This window comes from Megalops cyprinoides, chromosome 7 (assembly GCF_013368585.1).
Source record: "Megalops cyprinoides isolate fMegCyp1 chromosome 7, fMegCyp1.pri, whole genome shotgun sequence".
Lineage (NCBI taxonomy): Eukaryota > Metazoa > Chordata > Actinopteri > Elopiformes > Megalopidae > Megalops > Megalops cyprinoides.
The window spans coordinates 32,498,320-32,509,826 of NC_050589.1; the positions used below are offsets into that span (position 1 = coordinate 32,498,320).

The 11,507-nt window shown below is 42.2% G+C and overlaps 1 protein-coding gene across 1 annotated transcript in view; it reads right to left on the reverse strand.

Moving 5' to 3' along the window:
* calcrl2 (calcitonin receptor-like 2) overlaps positions 1 to 10,007 on the reverse strand; it is a 29,012-nt gene extending 19,005 nt beyond the window's left edge. Inside the window, exon 1 of the mRNA XM_036533312.1 lies at positions 9,607 to 10,007. The gene's annotated coding sequence lies outside the window, so the exon portion shown is untranslated. The remainder of the gene's footprint in view (positions 1 to 9,606) is intronic.
* Between the last annotated feature and the right edge of the window lie 1,500 nt (positions 10,008 to 11,507).

Here is an 11,507-nt window from a genome sequence, read left to right on the forward strand (position 1 = left end):
GCTAAGCCCAAAATATGAACTCAGATATTTTCTAAATCCTCAATCTTCCTCTTGCCTCCACTATGGTGTTTAACAGAAAGTGTTATCTTATGTGACGACCCCTGCTATTAGATTTTGACATGATTTATTACCATCTCTTCTCTTATCTTAACCTTAACCTGCACTTTTGTAAGTCCCTTTGGATGAGAGCATTTGCTACATGACTGAATGCAAAAGTAAATGTAAACAGTCTCACCAAATGCATTTCAGTAGATATGAATTTCCATACAAACTGTGGAGGTTGCATGTGATGTGGTTATAGTGGTATTTTTACTTCGACTGGAGTACAATGAAGGGATCGCACATGGCCACGGGCCAAGGCAGTGTGGACATCATAAACATGGAAAAGTATGATGTAACAGTCACTGCTGGACAAGAAGGACTTCTTGGTTGTCAAATGTTATGCAAAAAAAAAAAAACAAATTGAGAAAAGATGGCTCAGTCAAAGGGGGTGAGTATCTTACATCAATGAGGATGGCCAAAGAGAAAACTGTAGGGTTACCCTGCGATGTCTGTGTTTCTAAAACCCTGACTCCAAACAAATGCATACGCCTACAGGAATGGCGACAGGCAGACAATCATAACCATAAATCTAAACAAATATTCTGGCTGTGTGTGTTCCAAACCATGTGTGTCAACAATGTAAGGACAAGGATTTTTTTATTTCTACTAGGGCCCACATGACAGCTCAACCTCCCCTTTTATTTGGATTACAAGGCAAGGCGCCGTGGAGATTCGACTGATGTCAACGCAGCGGACACAATTAAAATAAAATCATTGTTCTGTTTTAAACATTTATAATTTGTATCAGCTTCTGTATTTGTCAAACAGCTGAACCAACAAAGATCTGCTGAAAAGAAAAATCCATTTGTTATTGAGTTTCAGATCTTTTAAATGGTTGCTGTGCACCCTGCATGGGAAATTACTGATTTAGACAAGAACTCCAACAAACCCCACATGATGTCAATTTCCAGAGTTTTTTTTTTTTTTTTTTTAACTAGCTCTTTATATCTATTTACAGACAAAATTAGTCCCTGGTGAATTCTGAAGTCAACCGTATTTATTGGTGTAAATGGAACAACCTTCTTGTGCATTGCTGAAACCATGACAAAACAGTCAAATGCCTCCCTTCTGATTTACTGAATTTACTGCAAAACCACGCATATTCTTTCGTTTCTGTTTGGAGTGTGATGCCTCTCTGTGGTGCATATATTAAATGCCCTCTGCAGTGCATTGGCCAAGTTTCACAGCCGCACAAGGCAAGGGTTCGAGCTGTGCCCATTATCCAGGTCTTTCTCACGTTCTCCCGTTTCCTCTTGCGCTCACTCACTTCCTATCAGATGGTGCGTAGAAGGTCCCTAGGCCCCCGTGGTGGAAAACTACCAGCTCCATCGCCCTGGGGAGAACGAGGACCTCTGGAAAAAGCAGAGGGGCACTCCAACCTCCTTTTTACCTGCCTGCTCACCAGCGGTTCACTACCATTGTGTCTGGATGCTGTTTTACTCATTGAGGGCTCCCAAGAGAACGCAAAGCTGCTGGTGACAGATCGATTGTTTCGATTGGAAATAACAATCGTGTTTGACCGGTGCTCAGGGCATTACCATCTTGTGATTGCATTGAGATATAGAGTACAGAGGGGCTTGAACTCAGTCTAACCACATTGCAGCCAATAACTCTGAGTGACAAATTTAAGCAAGTGTTCATTTTTTTTTTCATTTTTTCCACAGTATTTTTGTTCATTTTATACAAAACTATACAATACAATACAAGTTTATTTATCCCACATGAGGCAACTGAAATTTAGGCTCATAAAAATTCAGATACAAGACATAACATGGCAAAAGACAAGGAAGTACGTCATAAACACCGCACATAATAACAAAAGACACACAAAAGAGGAAGGGGGCGGGGCCACTAAAGCAAATTTCAGTATCCCTGAGCCCAGCTAGACGCAGGTCATCTAGCACCGACCTCACTGCCATTATTTTACGAAACACAGAATGGTCTCATGTCAGAACCTAAGAAAATAACCTTTGCTTATGTGTGCTACTCAAATTAAAGGAGGAAACGGACAGCGGTTGAACTCAGCTTGCAGCAGGTTGTAAAAACCAGACTCCTATGGGTTAAAGAGGAGGATTTTTTTCATCATCTCCACAGGATGTATTGAGTGGCATGGAAAAACATGTCCTCCCAGAACAGAATTCGATGCATTTCTCTGTATGGGTACATGGTCTTCAGAGGAAAAAACAGAGGAAAGGAGGAAATATAAATATTTCCCAGGCAACTTCTGAGCGAGTGGCCGAGAAAACAAAATGGCCCCCAGATGCAGGCAGGAATTTCATGGTGAAGTATTCATCTCTGGGAAAATCTCCAAGGAATTGAGAAAAAAAGAAAATAAACACATTCCATTCTTAGGAACTGTGAGAGTCTACTTTCTTAAAGTCACACACTCGGAGGAACTGATCAATGAAACAGCCATTTTTTTTTCTAACCATGATGTGCTTCATCTTTACCGTCACTTTAAAAGTTGCGCTTCTTTGCTTCTGACAGTGTGTTTCACAGGAAATCTGAATTTGGTATTATTTAATAAAGAAACAATATATACTCACTCAAAGTTAAGAGAAAAGCACATGGTGCTTCAATTAAATACAGGTCACAACCTGCAGTCATATCTGTCCATTTAGACGAACTGAGCAGAAACCCAACAGAGAAAAATCACACATTAGAGAAAGGAGCTACGGAAAAAATCATAGTAATCACAAATAAATTCCCCAGACTCACTATCTACTCTACTATCTATCCTCCCAATCACAGAAGAAAACACAAAACAGTCATTACAAACCACATTTTCACTTAGGTCAGATAGTAGGCAGTAACATTCAGGCTTCCACAATGCTCATGTGTTTATTGACGTGTTTACTGACCAATGTGGCGCAGATGCACAACTGTACCCGGTCAATGTGCAAACACCACTTTGTTGTCCTTTGTAAGATTAGTAGCAGTCATATGTGTAGTGTGAATCAGCCCTAAATTCTGAAGGATAATAAGACCATGTGCTCTGTCAACCCTCCAACTGGACCACCCACGACCACGTAGCGTTTATCTGGAACTTCGTATTAATCAGGGAAACGGAATCAATGGATACCGAACGTTGCCAAGAGCAACAATATGTCACTACAAAATGACACAAAGCAGTTTGCCTGATGGCCAGTAAGAAAAAAAAAGAAAGTCAATCTTTAGCCAAGCCCGATGACTATTATGCATACTGTATTTCGCTAAAAGAATTTGCAAATAAAATATTTATTGCTCTCTTCTGCCAGGGCTACCACAGATTAGGAAAAATATACAGTGTACAGTACTAAAAATGCCTTGGACTTTTGCCTGGAGAAGCAAGCGCCCCAACAAACACACTAGGCCTTGTATATGCAGAAAATGACATCAACTCTATGCTATTTCGACTCTATGCCGATTCCAAGCAGATTGTCATTTTTTTAAACATGCAAAAAATACAATGATGCTGCTGCCTTACTGATGCTACTACTGCATGATACTACCATTGTGTTACCTGGGCCGGATTTCCTGACCTACTGACTGTGGAGGTTGAGGAGGGGAGAGGTGTTTGTTTTCGAGAGAGACCGTCAATAGCTTTCAAGCTGTCGGACAGAGGAAGAGGCAGTTTTCCGCTCGGCACTTTCCCGGCAATGGCCGCCTTAAAAATAATCCATTGTTGTTGCTTTACAAAAGCACAGGATCCAACAGGCTTAGGCTCACCTCCCTCCCCCAATAAATTTACACAGAAACCTAAAACACCCCCTCACCTTCTCACAAAGGTTCATCAGCGAGACTTCATTCAACGCTTCCAGAATACAAGATGCTCACTGATCCGCGAGAAATGCTCTAGATCTTGGCTATGTGAGATAAAAAAGGATCTGGGATTTGAACAGAGATTACAAAAGGAGATAATGTCACTTCAAGCAATCCATTCACAGTCTCCCGCTGAAAAACTGACAGAATTCAACCAAGGATAATACGTGAATATGTCTCAGTGTTTCACAAGAAACAAACATCCTAAAACACACAGTTAGTATACACTATATATGTGCACACACATAATAAAGACATAATGTACACGATTACAAATATGCATCCAACCCAAACATATGTTGGATGTCAACTTCAATAGAGCAAATACGTACAGAAAAACAAACATAGGAAAGCATATCCACATGGATGGAACTTGCAATACAATGCAGCCCTACCAGGGCAATATATGGAGAGTAAACATCAGCATAGCAACAACTGAATGTAATTACACTAACATTAGGCTGTTAACCGATTCAATGCTACATAGATGGTAAGTGAAAAAAAAAAAAAACTTTTGCAAATACAAACTTGCCCAGACTTTGAGGATCCACACAGCCTTCCTGAGCTGCAAGTCTAAAAGAGACACTTTGAAGGGTGTTTATTCTGCAGTTATTTTCCTTGATCTGATCAGCTGAAGGATTGATTTGGTGTTGCGAGATTGTCTGCAGTTTGCAGGTGGTTGTATTGCTAGCGTTGCTGAGCATGCTGCTATACTGCAACGGTGTGCTTCCTTGACGACCGTGGCTGTGTTGTCATTCCACTTCAGAAAATATGTCATTACCAGCTACAATGCCCTCCCTCCTCCCAGCTACCACCTAAATCCGAGCTTTGAAGGACCTAGCTAACCATTTTGACAACCTTGGCCATTCATTTGAAGAGGCACTTAAGCTTAATTCCATTTCAGACCATGGCCACAATGTCCTTACTTTGGAGAATATTGAGTGGGAGATTGTAATTTGAGGACCAGGTCTATTGTACTCTCCCGGTCATTCCATTAAATGATTTCCTTTAGTGCCGTCCCCCCATGAGAGCTGTGTCTTCAGCAGGCTTTAGTCATTTCGCTGAAATGCTTTGAGAAACACAGTTGGAAGAAAAGACAGAGAGGCAACAGAACACATTCCCAGAGCATGCCCATACTCAAGGTGACGGGTTTAGATTAGTCTGTCAAGAATTTCTACGGTTTGACACTTGTCAAGTAGAAAATCCAATATCGAGCTGCCAGAAATTTCCACGGCCTGGGGACCTGCCAGACAGATCATTTTTATTAGAAATCACACACAGAGTCATGGGTGGCAGCATCTGCGTAGCCCCTCCCTTTGTCTGGCTGAAGACCGGTCAGACATATAAAAGTTCCACTATAAGACGAATGACAAGCAGACAACTATCAAACCTCAGTGTTTCCACAACAGCAATAAAACGGGAAATGTACAAGAATTCCACTAATCCCAGCTAAATCCACTTTGTGTGGCACAGGCCACAAACATAAACTCCACCGCTAAGCATCGCAAACTCCTTCTGCTGCCATTAATCATGGCCAAAGCCACACTTACAAATGCTAAAGACAGACGTAATACAACCGCAGCTCACTGGGCAAATTTAATAACTGAACATGCGGTCGCAGAATGGCGGTCAGCTTCACACCACGACCGCGCAGCTGCTTTCAGTGGAGCCCGGTTCGCCATTTATCTCAGCACTCGGAAATAACTCCGAAGCTTTACTGCACCCTTATCTTTTTTTCACAGTCATTGATCGTCAAGTGAAAACACCCCAGTTGCCATCCGTGGTCAGGATCATGTCTCTGCTACTGTGTCATTTTGAGCCAAGATTTTAATTCCTAGCTTCCATCCATACCGCTCCCCCACCCCCCAAATCCCCCTGAGTCATCCCACTCAGACCCATTGTATTCACCGATACACAATACACACGAGCTGCTGATACTCCATATCTCTGTTTTGGCTCATTTTCTGTGTCCCTTCTTGCTTTCATTTTATCCTTTTTTTCAACTCTCCTGTTTCTACTGCCTGTATTCCAAGACACGCCTATGCTTATTTTGCGACACTTATTTATTTATTTATTTATTTTTAAAGTGAACCCCCACGTGAATTCTAGCCCCCTTAGACTAACATCACAACAATAACACATTAAATGACTGAATTATTTACTGCTGGTTGAGAGACCTTCACTTGGGTGCTAAGATATGATACTAATTAATGTTCGTTATTAAAAGTTCTGTATTTTTAATGTGAAGTAATGCAAACCATCATATAATTGAGTAACAGTTCATTTTCTTTCCAGCCATCTACCTGTCTCCTTCTGTAAAATATTGTACACCTGAATTTCTCTAAGGACTAACAAAGCTGTCTTGTCGTGTTGCATTAGGGGCGTCTCTAATCACGGTTGAACTTACAGTGAATACGCTCCGTTTACTCTCCCATTGCTGGACACGGAAATAGATCCCCGGTGTGCGCTCTGGAGCTGTGCCACGCTGTGCCGGCCTGGAAACGGCACCGTGCCGATGGCACGCACCGCCATCTCCGCCGGAGCAGCCGGGCTCCCTGCCCCGCCCCCTGCCAACACGTCCTAATAGCCACCGCTGCGCGTATCAGCGGAAGAAGCTGTCAGCCACTAATGAGGGGGGGTGGGGGGGTGTGTGACATTAGTAGGTGGTGCTGGAGTACAAAGAGTGACGGATGCCAGGCTTGAAAAGCAATCACAGAAACAGACAGAAACAGAAAAACACACACATACACACGCACACACACACACACACACACACACACACACTACAAAACAGCATAGAATAAATGACCTCCCTACTTCCTATTTGGTTAGTTTAATATTTTTCGTGTCACACACTTATGCAACAAGGTGTCTGACATGGCACACTTGTGCCAGTTCCTTCACACTCTAGTACACAGAGAAAGCTAACACAGGCTGCTCATTCCAGGGAGCAGAAATCCCACTGCAGAGAAGGCAGAGAATCTCTGTCGGACAATCTGCGCCGGGGGGACGTGGAGACAAATCAGAACTGATATCCGCAAATTGCTTTTTGTGCCGAGCAAAACAGAATGCTGACATTTCAGAAACACATGGCGCAAGGCATTGTTTACCCTAAACCACGACTCTCTGAATAATTAATCAAAGAAGAATATAAGAGGAATGGCTATTAGGTATAATTCGCCTCTTTGAGTGTGGAGCTGGGTAATATTAATCACTGCTACGCTTGCTGTGAAGGGTGGGGGCAGGGGTTCTGTTGACACACAATTAATCTATTCACACTTTGGAGGTACACAGGTTTGCCAGCGTGGCGCTACCACCTTGTGAAGCAGGTACAAGACAATGTGATGCTGCACAGGGTGATATACTACTTGTTTCCATGGATATGGCTACATTTTTTGCATCAAATTCGCTGTGACATTCTGAGCCAGGATCAGCCTGCTGTATACAGAGCCTGCAGCCAGCCATATTACATTAGGTGCAACATTACCGTCCCCAGGCCTGTTGGGTGAATTGGTTTGGCTGTGCTCTCAGTGACAGCGGTGTCCCAATTTTACCCCCCGCAGCTGCCGTCCCAAGCAGGTGAGCGGAAGGACAGGGGCTCCTTTGCCCATGACCCACTCCACCCGCCCGAAAAAAGAACAGGGGGTCGGTGTCGGCCAGGCCAGCCGAGGTTACGAAAGAGTCCCGACAAAAGTAGCAGCAGACAACACCTATTAATACCCCTAGCAGCTGCATTACAGGCAGCTGTGATTCCACAGGAACCGGGGGAACTAAAACCAGTATCAAACGCCCATCCAATAAAATGCTGCAGAGGTCAGGGCACCCACCTGGTGCTCAGATATACGGGAGAGACGTGCTGAGACCACCAAAGCTAGCCAGCAAAATCAAAATGGAGTATTTCATTCGTAAAATGTTGCCTGAATGCATGGTAAACTAACTGAGCACAACCTTGCAAAAGAATACCATACCAAAACGAGTACACCTTCATCAGGCCTCTGAGCTGGACCCTGATGCTCGGAACCTCTTGTTTTGCACAGTGCTGCGCAGGCTGACCCTGATAGGTTGGCAGTGTTACTGTTTGGCCAATGAGTGGCTGCTAATGAGGCACACACTTGGTGAGTAATGGCTCTGTGAGTGCGGTAGTGGGGCTGGATGGAGGACTCTCTCCTCTCTTACACAGAATAATTCACAGGGATGAAGCCTGACACTTTAGGAACAATAACCAATGAAATGAGAACATCACAACAGGCTAACTTCTGCTGGAGACCTGATAATATTGTCATTATTATATTATTGGCTTAGCAGTAGCTCTTACCGATAAAAAGTACATGTAATCCATTCACACAGCTGGATATTTACTGAAGCAATTTGGGTGAAGCACTTTCCTCAGGGGCACAACAGCAATGCCCCCCCCCCCCCCCCCTCTAACCTCTACCAACAGGTTTTCATTAATGGTTCAGCATGCCGATAGCAATTCTGAACAAGAAGTGTTATCTCTCTTTTTGTGATCCTGTCATCTGCCGTAGGTGCATATTGTCGGTCTCCGCCATTTGTTGTCTTAACTTATATTGTGCGAGTCGAGCACCATTATCTATAAACGATGCAAAGGCAACGCTTTACTGTGGAGCAAGACCAGACTTGTCAGTCATTTAGCCTGACTGGGTGGACCAGCTTGTAAACTTAATTCCAATGAGCTGAAATTATTTTACGAAAGGGGTCCTCCCATTCTAAACACAATGGATTTTCTGTTTCCTGGTTCCTGTATTTGTGTGCGAAAGAACTTATTTCTGCACAATTCTGAAAACATTCTGTGGGTCAAAAAGCGTTACTTTCTCAATCTGTAATTCTATAAGTACATTATATTGTGTTTCAACGGTAGGCGTTGCACCCCTGTGTCACTGAATACAAATCTTTTGTTAATCCTCTTGGCTGTTTTACTCAGCACTTTGATCTCTCTATGTCTCTTACGTGTATCATTTTGATGTTCTACTCCATTCATTAATTTCTCTCTTGCAAGAATTCACCCATTCGAATGGAATAACACGATTATGTATGAAGATTCAAATTGTATTTCATTCTCGATCCGACATGCTACTGTCTCTCGCTATAGGCTACCATTCTAATTTTACCTATTTACCAAAGGGCTCGTTTTTAGAGAAGTAACTGGGATGTGAGTCTACGGTGAAGTAACAGTTCTGTAATGTACAGCTCCTGTAAAGGCAGATCTAATTATGTAGGTCTCAACGGCAGCATTCGAATCAGGGCGCATTTCATGTATTCAATATAAACGAGCACTTTAAAAAAAATTTAACCAAAGATATATTTGATACCGATATATCTTATTTCAATAAACTGTCGATTGTTGGGCAGTCTACTGTGAATGCCACAATAGTAACATGAGTTACACATTTTATCGAAATAACAATTGAAATACAGTGCTCCCCATGTTCCTCATATGTTCCTCATAATACAATTTCGGGATCAAAAATATATTTTAAGAACACTTAGGCTACATAAAACGATGACAAGATAGCAACGTTTTTCAGAAGACAAGAGGCAGTGTTGATCATTATTTAATCAAGCATATACTCAATGGAGAAAAAATAGTTTTGCTTTCTTTGAGTAAAGCGCGTAGTTTAAAGAGACACAACTATATTTTTCCCAAAATAAATGTTTTAAAAAATGATGACATATATAACCTACCTTCGGAACTGCTGAGGTCCGTTGACAAATTCGGTCAATGGTTTGCCTCTTAAAATCCTTAAAAATACATTTTCATCCCAAATCTGGCTTCTTTATAGTAGCGACTGGATATCTGGTCTCTTTCTCTTTCTTGGGAGTTTTTGATCCGTCCACTTGAACTTCTTCACAATCAAAGGCTTATTTTTCCCCTTGGAACAGAATTTTTCGAGAGGCAAGGTTGTCCCCTGTAAATACTCGCAAATTTATGATGATGTACTGTGCATAGTCGTTACTCCTCTTCCTCCAAAATAGCAGCCGCGTGCAGCGCTCTCTCTTGACGCGTTCCGATTTTATATATCCCAAATATAAATTTCACCTGCAGACGGCTTTACAAAATGTACTGACTTCATAACCAATTTAAATGTTCATAACCAATTTAAATGCTCAACTTAGTATGCGCAGAGCTGATTGCAGATACACTTGCGTTTCTAATTTACGACTTTCGATTACCTGTCTGTTATTAGGATTTTAATAATTACTAATTACTTCTTGATGATACTTGCCCTCGTGCTGCCTGCAGTAACGTGATGATCCTTGTTTGACATGAACGATTGATCTGCAGAACAGACAGTATGCCTCATTTTACATTGTTTGCCTTCTAGTGGTGGTCGTAATGGGTTTAACAATCCTTCAGCTGCGCTTTACAACATGAGGCGGGTCTAGAAGCTGTTAAGATCATGCTAGGAAATTCTTAAAAGTGATCACATTGAATCCTGTCGCTTTGTCCCGCTTCGAATTCATTCGAAATTCACTAATCTCCACATAGATCCGTGCCCCTCCACATCATAAATAAAATGCACCATTGAATTACGTGTGGTGTAACGTCGTTCGGTATACGTCAGGTAGGAGACTCACATCTGGCAAGCGAGAGAGGCTAGGTGTGGCGACCAAACCACATCAGGTTGCTATAGATTCTTTCGTATGTCTTTATTGGACCAGAAGGTGGTGATACTTTATAGCAACTCACTTCAGAGCTCATCGTTGTTTCAACAAAGTATAAGGATGACAGCCATAAGCTCACAAATAAGAAAATTACAGTGAAACTAAACTACATATAGCCGGCAGGAGTGCAAATCCATTGTATTTTGGGAAGGTTATCAATAGTCATTAGTAGAAAATATTGTGAGTATGTATATTGTGAGGATTGTTTGCAGGAGTTCAGCCCATAGGTGATATCAATAAAATTCACCCATAATAAAACCTAGAATTTAAGTGGGTGTAAACCACTTGAGCGTGAGGCTGAATCATATTAAAGTCAGCGACATTATATTATTGGCATTTAGCAGACGCTCTTATCCGGAGTGACTTAGTGACCAATTAGACGTATTTACAATGTCATCAATTTATACAGCTGGATATTTACTGAAGCAATTGTGGGTTAAGTACCTTGCCCAAAGGTACAGCAAGCAGTGCTCTCCTGGGGAATAAAACCGGCAACCTTTCGGTTACGAGCGCTGCTCCTTAACCACTATGCTACACTGCTGCGACATCGTTAGCATCCCTGTCTGCACCTCCACTTTCTGGCAGGTTACACAATATTTTACACATAAAATAAATTTTATTGCGTCAACATTGCACATGTTAAGCTAAATGTATTCTCTATACTGACGTAATTTATCGATGCCTTCACTGACTGCTTGAAGACCATTGCATTGCACCAGAATCCACAACGAACTGCCGTACGCCTGCATGTAATGATGCAAACTGCCTTTTATAGCCATTTGGAATTGACGCTTTGTGTTTTGTGACAGTGGGGACAGCAGTTTCTTGGTTTGTGATCCTCAAATACATGTAAGATTTCGTAGAAGACAGACGCTTCCCTTTGTCCGTGAAAGAGCAACGCTGCTCTCTGCTGGTGGCGT